This window comes from Cantharellus anzutake, assembly GCF_015039405.1.
Source record: "Cantharellus anzutake strain C23 chromosome Unknown EI90scaffold_6, whole genome shotgun sequence".
Classification (NCBI taxonomy): domain Eukaryota; kingdom Fungi; phylum Basidiomycota; class Agaricomycetes; order Cantharellales; family Hydnaceae; genus Cantharellus; species Cantharellus anzutake.
The window spans coordinates 1855463-1862819 of NW_024066956.1; positions in this window are offsets into that span (position 1 = coordinate 1855463).

The window sequence follows — 7357 nt, forward strand, 5'->3', positions numbered from 1 at the left end:
CTCCGACACCTCAATCTCTTCTCATCTCGCTTCCCCCAACCTCCCCAACTCCCGCTGGTCCGTTGATGCCGAAGGCCTCTTAAGGCTGGACAATCGCATTTACGTGCCGGATTCTAACGATCTCCGTCTTCGCGTTTTGCGAGACAAACACGACCACCAACTTTCCGGACAATTCGGGCAAAACCGGACTCTGGATCTAGTGCGTCGTGAGTATACCTGGCCGGGCATCCGTAACTTCGTCAAGAGTTACGTATCCTCCTGCACTTCTTGTGCCCGCGCCAAGGTCCCCCGTCATAAGCCTTACGGCTTACTCAAACAACTCCCCATCCCCGAACGTCCTTGGAACTCCATCTCCATGGATTTTATCGAACAGCTACCCTCCTCTTCCGGATTCACTTCCATCTTGGTCGTCGTGGACCGCCTGTCCAAACAGTGCATTTTTATCCCTACCCACGATACCATCACCTCTCCGGAACTGGCCAAGCTTTTCCTCCTCCACGTGTTCTCCAAGCACGGGGTTCCATCCCACGTCACCTCCGACAGGGGTCCGGAGTTCGTCTCTCATTTCTTCCGTTCACTTGGTAAGGCCCTCGACATCCGCCTCCACTTCACCTCCGGTTATCACCCGGAAGGAGACGGTCAGACCGAACGGATGAACCAGACGCTCGAGCAGTACCTGCGTATTTACAGGAACTACCAGCAGGACAATTGGTCCGAACTCTTGCCTCTCGCAGAGTTCGCATACAACAACGCTCCGAATGCCACCACGGGCGTCTCCCCGTTCTTCGCCAACAAAGGCTACCATCCGAACATCACCGTTCACCCGGAGCGAGACCTGACATCGGTATGCGCCCAAGAGTACTCCGTCGATCTCGACTCCCTCCACCACTTCCTTCGCGAGGAAATGCATCTCGCTCAGATCCGTTATCAGGGCCCGGCAGACTCTCGTCGGAGCCCTGCCCCAGCTTTCGAAGTAGGAACCTCGGTCTACGTAAAGGCCAAGTACTTCCGTTCCACTCGACCTTCCAAAAAGCTCTCCGAGAAAAACCTCGGCCCATTCGAGATCATCGCCCGCGTTGGAACCCACTCCCTCACTCTCCGCCTGCCGGAAAACATGCGAGCCATTCACCCGGTATTCCATGTCTCGCAGATCAAACCATCCGTCCCGAACACCATTCCGAACCGCCACCAGCCACCTCCGCCTCCCGTAGAAATCGAAGGCGAGATCGAGTTCGAGATCGAGGAAATACTCGACTCCAAGATCGACCGACGTAGACGCAACAAGCTGCTCTACTTGGTCAAGTGGCTAGGCTATGAAGGGACCGACGAGGAGACACAATGGCTCCTTGCTGGTGAACTCGATCACGCCTCCGACCTCATCGAAGCGTTCCACTCTCGGTATCCAGCGAAGCCCGGACCCGAAGCTCCTTAGGAACCCTGACTCCTCTCCCATTCCTCCTTTCCCCTCCTCTCCTCACTTCCGTTTTCATTTTTATTTCCTCATTTTCGCTTTTCTTCCTGTAAGTGCAGCTCCCCTCGTCTTACTAATTCTGGGCCTTCAAGGGTTCAGGCCTAAGAAGGGGATACTGTCATATCCATCCCCGGCCATCGACTTCCGGTCCCTCCGATTCCTCCATTCCAACTCCGCTCCTCCCTCACTAACCTCGGAGCCCCCGTTATTCCGCAATCCTCTCGGTACCCCTCGATGGTCACCACCCCCCCATTCCAATTTATTACCTACGCCTCCCTAAGTACAGAGCCCCGAAGACTTCCGGACAGCTCCGACGTCCGCTAGCGCACCCCCGCCTCCGCTGAGCAATACACTCGCCTGCCCTGCAGAGACCACCTTCGGGCTTATCCCTCCTTTCCGTTTCTGGGTTATCGCCTGCCTTTCCGCTAACCCCGTGAACCGACTCGTCGGTAATATTCAGTCGGCTAATGGTTAAACCCCGTTAGCTCCGCTCCGTTCGGCTCCGCCAATCGCGGAACCGTCTCCGCTGTAACCATATATATATCCCACTTGTACATAGGTTACGCCCCAGTAGAAAAATCAACTAGAGTTCCCCCCCTAGGTTCTAATTGCCAGTCAGTAAGTTAGGGCACGGACGTGTCACTAGGCACAGCGCTCCTGGCAGAAGTCGCTGAGGCCGAAGCCCTCCGTTACGGAGACATTCTTTCGTCTCAAGTCTGGTCTCTGACACTTCCCCTCTCTATTGCTCCTCCCCTCTTTCTCCCTTCCGTCCTCTATCCCGATACCCTATCCTCCTTACCCGTTCTACCCCTTTCCCCCCCTCGTGCAAAGCTTTCCCCATTGGGGTTTTGGTGCTGGCCGAGGTTGTTTGTGTTTTGCGGGATTTCCCGCGACCTTACCATTTGTAGATAGTCACACGTCTTGTATGGAAACTGCCGAAGGCGGTTCCCACTAACTAACAACTGCTCTACAACTGTCTCGTGTACCGTCTTCTGTAACAACCCTCCCTGTGACTCAACTGAACCCGTGTGACTGTACAACTCTCAATATGCCTTATAAGTCTGGTTATATCGAGTCCTCTAACGGCCCTCGCCGTGAGAACTCGAGGTCGAGAGTCGAAGACTCTCGACATGTGTATCGTCCTATTGAATCTGTACCCTATGGGTCTTCATCACTCCGCTCTCCCCCCAGTACTCAACATACGACGTCACCTCATGATCATGGAGATCGTGAATACTTTGAGGCCCACCTTCCCGTGATGCCGGCACGTTCGCTATGCGAACGCCAAGTCGCCACCCATCCACCGTCTGTTCCCTCCTTTGCCCATCATCATGTTTCTCCGCCAACGGTACGTTCCCTTTGGGAACACCAAGTCACCGAAGGCCCTACTAGTCAGTCCTCATTGCATGCTTATGACATCAACCTGCTACCGGTACGTTCGCACTGCGAACGCCAAGTACCCAATGGCAACTATATGAAGTTCTCACCCATCTCACAAGTCGCGACCTCGCACACGGTACGCTCCATTGAGGAGCGCCAAGTACCCGTGGCTGACCCGTCCGTCCTGGCATCTCCGACCACCTACCATCAATCCCTTAATAGCTCACTACATCACCAATCGCGATCGATGGGTATTCGATCGTCCACCCCCTGGCAAGACTGGGATCATTCATCGATTACATATCCAGTTATGGTACAGACCAGATATGACCTCACTCATCCCACTATAAGAATGGATCGAGGAATGGGGAATTTCCCCCATCCCCGTAACATTGGTGCCCCAACCCCGGTGCGAGAAACTCGCACCATGCCACCAAAGACAGTGTCCCTGTTGGGAGACGAACCAGTCACCCCGGCCCAAGCGACACACGAATTGTATCCTCCTTCCCGCCCCACAAGGATTAGTCAGTCAGATCGTAGATCCAATTCAAGAGATACCTCGCCAGTAGGCGAAGATGTGCATTCCTCGCCTGGCGCATTCCTACGACAACAAGCTCTCAGGCAAGTCATCGAAGCTCTTGGGGAGTTTGAAGGTGGAATTTTTGAGGATTCGAATAACTACATGAAACGTATACGAAATTGGCGTCGTCTCGCTCCCGCTGATCTCGAGAAAGAGTCTGTTGGAGCCGGTCTCGAAGGAGAGCCTTTGAGATATCGACTAGGGACCGTCTGGCGGGTCGAGCTAACCGACCTGCTCATGAAAATTACCGAGTTCACCCAGCTAGCCACCAAGGCCAACTTAGCCGCAGGTGATTTCGTAGTGGATCCCCGAGGCGACCTAGCCCTGATATTCACCATAAGAGGATGGTCGTCGCCTAAGGAGTTCAGCATTGCATGACTTCCTAGACCAGCGCTTCAATTCCTTCGAAAAACATTTCGATGCTATCAAGAAAGCTGCTCGTCCTTCACGGGAATTTGACGAGTCGTGCATGAGTGGACTCAGGTTGGCGAATGTCTCGCCCGCCAAGTTTACGGATCCTGGGCAAGTCAAGGAGGCGTGGTCGACCGAAATGCGACCCACTCGTCAACCTGAAGCCCTCCCGTTGGGATGGACTACATTTGAGGATCTCATATCTCCCGTGGAAGAGACCACTTTCGTTCGTAAACGCACCCTACCGTCCAGGGCCTTCCCGGTGCCTAGACCAAGCATCAATGTCGCTGCAGGGATGCTACTCAGAGACGAACCCTCGATGCCATTCGTCACAGTTCGTCGAGAGACCAACGCTTTCGAGAACCCCAAGGAGAACGTGGGTTACACGGAATTTGTGAAAGGTCTGAAGGTCGGAAGGAAGACAGAGTTGGGACCTATCGAGGAGAGACTCGATCCCGACAATCGTGGACCCGAACCCCCTCGTGTCCCTCACCATCCGGCGAATGAAGGACCCATTGGATCCAGAGATCCAGGTCATGATCCGAGACAACCGCCTCCCGACCCCTGGCAGCTGCCACCACGAGGTGCGGGTCCACCACCCCCATCAGGACCACCACCTCCACCTGGACCACCTCCTCTGCCCGGTGGGGCTCCCTACCTGGGGCATATTCTACCCGTCAGATACGCTGGGGCACTGCCCCCTCCCCCGCCTCCCGGACCTGGAGCGTTGGCAGCGCCTCAGCAGAATCCTGGATACAGACCTCCTCCTCTCGACCGCACGCAACCTTACATGGATCGCAAATATACTGCGTCAGACTTCCCGGAGTTCGATGGTTCGATCGACAGCTATATAACGTGGTGCAGCATATGTCGGAACCTGGCCAGGCACTCGCCTGCTTTCGCCCAACAAATGACCTGATCGTTTCAAGGGTGCTATGGCAGACTGGTGGTCGACTGTACTGGTCGCCGACAAGTTGTATTTTACCACCAATTGGGAAGATCTACACGGATATGTGCTACATTTCTTCTTAACACCCGCCTTCCTCGACAAGATTCGAGATCGATTCCACGCTTGTAGGTACCGTAAGGGTGAAAGGTACTCTAAGGAGTCCCCACACGACTTCGTGACACGCAAACTACGACTCTTATGCATCCTATATCCACTCGCCGATGTTCCCGGACCAGAGGTCTTGAGGGGCAAGGCCCAAAGACTTCTAGAAGACATCCCGAAAGGATGGTGGGCCCATCTCAACATCGATCAGGTCGACACAGCCAAAGAACTCTTACGGCTGACTAAACTTAAGCATGACGAATTAGTAGCTAGCGACGAGTTCAGTATCGACGCTTTAGCAAACCGAGTCGCCCGCATTAATTTGGAGAGGAATAAACGCGGAGGAGACCGTGTCAAGACCAGAAGCGTCACCGTCACGTCCGGAAGCCAGACCTACCCTACGAGCGACTTCAAGTCACGGTGTCAGGGACGCGTCCGGGGTGGAGGGGGCCCGGCTGTAGCGCCTGGCGGAGGGACCCTCTTGGGGGACGAAGCGGGCGCGCGTACTGACGGGCCCGATCTGGGACTGTAGTCCCTGGCCACTTAGACTGAAGTGGAAAACGTGAATTGTTATTAAAAGGAAGAACTACACTACTTACCTGAAGTGGAAAACGTGAGAAGAAGGTTACTTCTTCAGTTCCCACTTCAGGTACATTTATGTACATGTGGCTTGGGTCACATGACGGGTGCCACGTCATCTACGGAGAGGGCCGCAGCCATCCGGGTATCCCCGCGGGGGATCCCGAGGGCGTCCACTGCAGGTGCGCATGCTGGGCGTAGCGGGAAGTCGCCCGGGGTGTCCGAGCCGGATGGGTCAACAGTACAATGATACAAGGGAAGGTGGTCCGTGTAAATAGAAAGAATAAACAGAAAGGGAGAGTGAAATAAAGGAGAAAGAGGAAAGAGGGAAGAGGGAGGAAAGGGGAAGAGGGAGGAAAGGGAAGAGGGAGGAAAGGGGAAGAGGGAGGAAAGGGGAAGAGGGAGGAAAGGGGAAGAGGGAGGAAAGGGGAAGAGGGAGGAAAGGGGAAGAGGGAGGAAAGGGGAAGAGGGAGGAAGGATGGGTAGTGGGGAGCAGGTGAGCGGGTGAGCGGGTGAGCGGGTGAGGTGGGCCCAGGTGGGCCCGGGTGGAACCGGGTCAGGCGGGTGTGCCCTGACACGCGGAAGAAACCACCCAGACCGTGCCGGCACTGTGGAAGTGCGAACCATTGGGACAACGACTGTCCCCCTAGGAAGGCTGATCGAGCCAGGAATGACCGTAAGGAACGTGACAACTCGTCCAAGTTGGAAAGTACCTACCGACGTGCTTATGCTGCCTTAGTGGAAGGTCAGGAAGCAGAATTCGCAGTGGCCTACACAGAGTTTTGTACCCTGTCCGATTCCGAATCGTCGGACATACCTGACATAGATAATGCCGAAGATTCTTCCTTTTCTTACATTGCGGCCTGTACGTGGAAGGAGATCCTGCCTGACGAGAGACTCATTGGGGCTGCCCTGGTCCCGGGTGAGATATATGAAGCCTGTAAGATATTCGAGCGACCCCCAGGTCAGCAGTCCTTAGGATCTGACGCTTGTCGAGTCCGTTGTCGTATCAACGCAATAGACGGGATCGAGATAGAAGCGTTGGCCGACTCTGGGGCAGCTTGCACGCTAATATCGACTGACCTGTATGACTGTATTAAAGGAGAAGGCACCCGCATTAAGCAAGGATTGAAATTGAATTTGGTTCAGCTAACAGGGAAGGCTAAATGCCAAGGCTACACGATGATTGACTTATACCTGCCCTCACAACAAGGTCACGTCCTGTTGCGAGGTGTAGAAGCTTACGTACTCAAAGGGATGACCATCCCTCTGTTGATAGCCGAAGACGTGCAGACAGCGTTCCAGCTGCATACCATGCGTCCACCTGAACGAGAATTCTGGCAAGTGGCAGACTCAGACCACCAGGTTCCCCTCAAGAGCCAGATTCATCACGCGCCCGTCTATCCAGTTATAGCCGGTCCTTCTCATTCTCGAGAACCTAAACGAGTGAACGTCTCGGGTACAGGTCGACTAAAAATCACGGAGGATGTGACCTTAGAACTGTACACAGTCCACCTGGTTGGGGTCACTGGTAACTTCGACCACAACTTGGGAGTACGCCTCGTCGAAGGACGGAGGACGGGATGGAAGCAGGGTGACTGTCTGCCACCTCCGACCATGCTCGTAAACACCACCCATCCCTTTAGGCTGCCCTTGACCAATCCAAACCCATACCCGATCAAAGTCCAGAGCGGGACAACGATAGCATCCATGTGCAATCCCAACAAGAATCTAGATGGCACCGAACAACTAAGCGAGCCTCAGATCCGTGAGTTCCAGAGTAAAGGACTATTAATACAGGCTGTCGCAGCGGAAGCCAATGTCCTGGGACAACCTGAGGAAGCCCATGATATCGACGGAGCTTTAGTCGGACCAAAGACAGCAG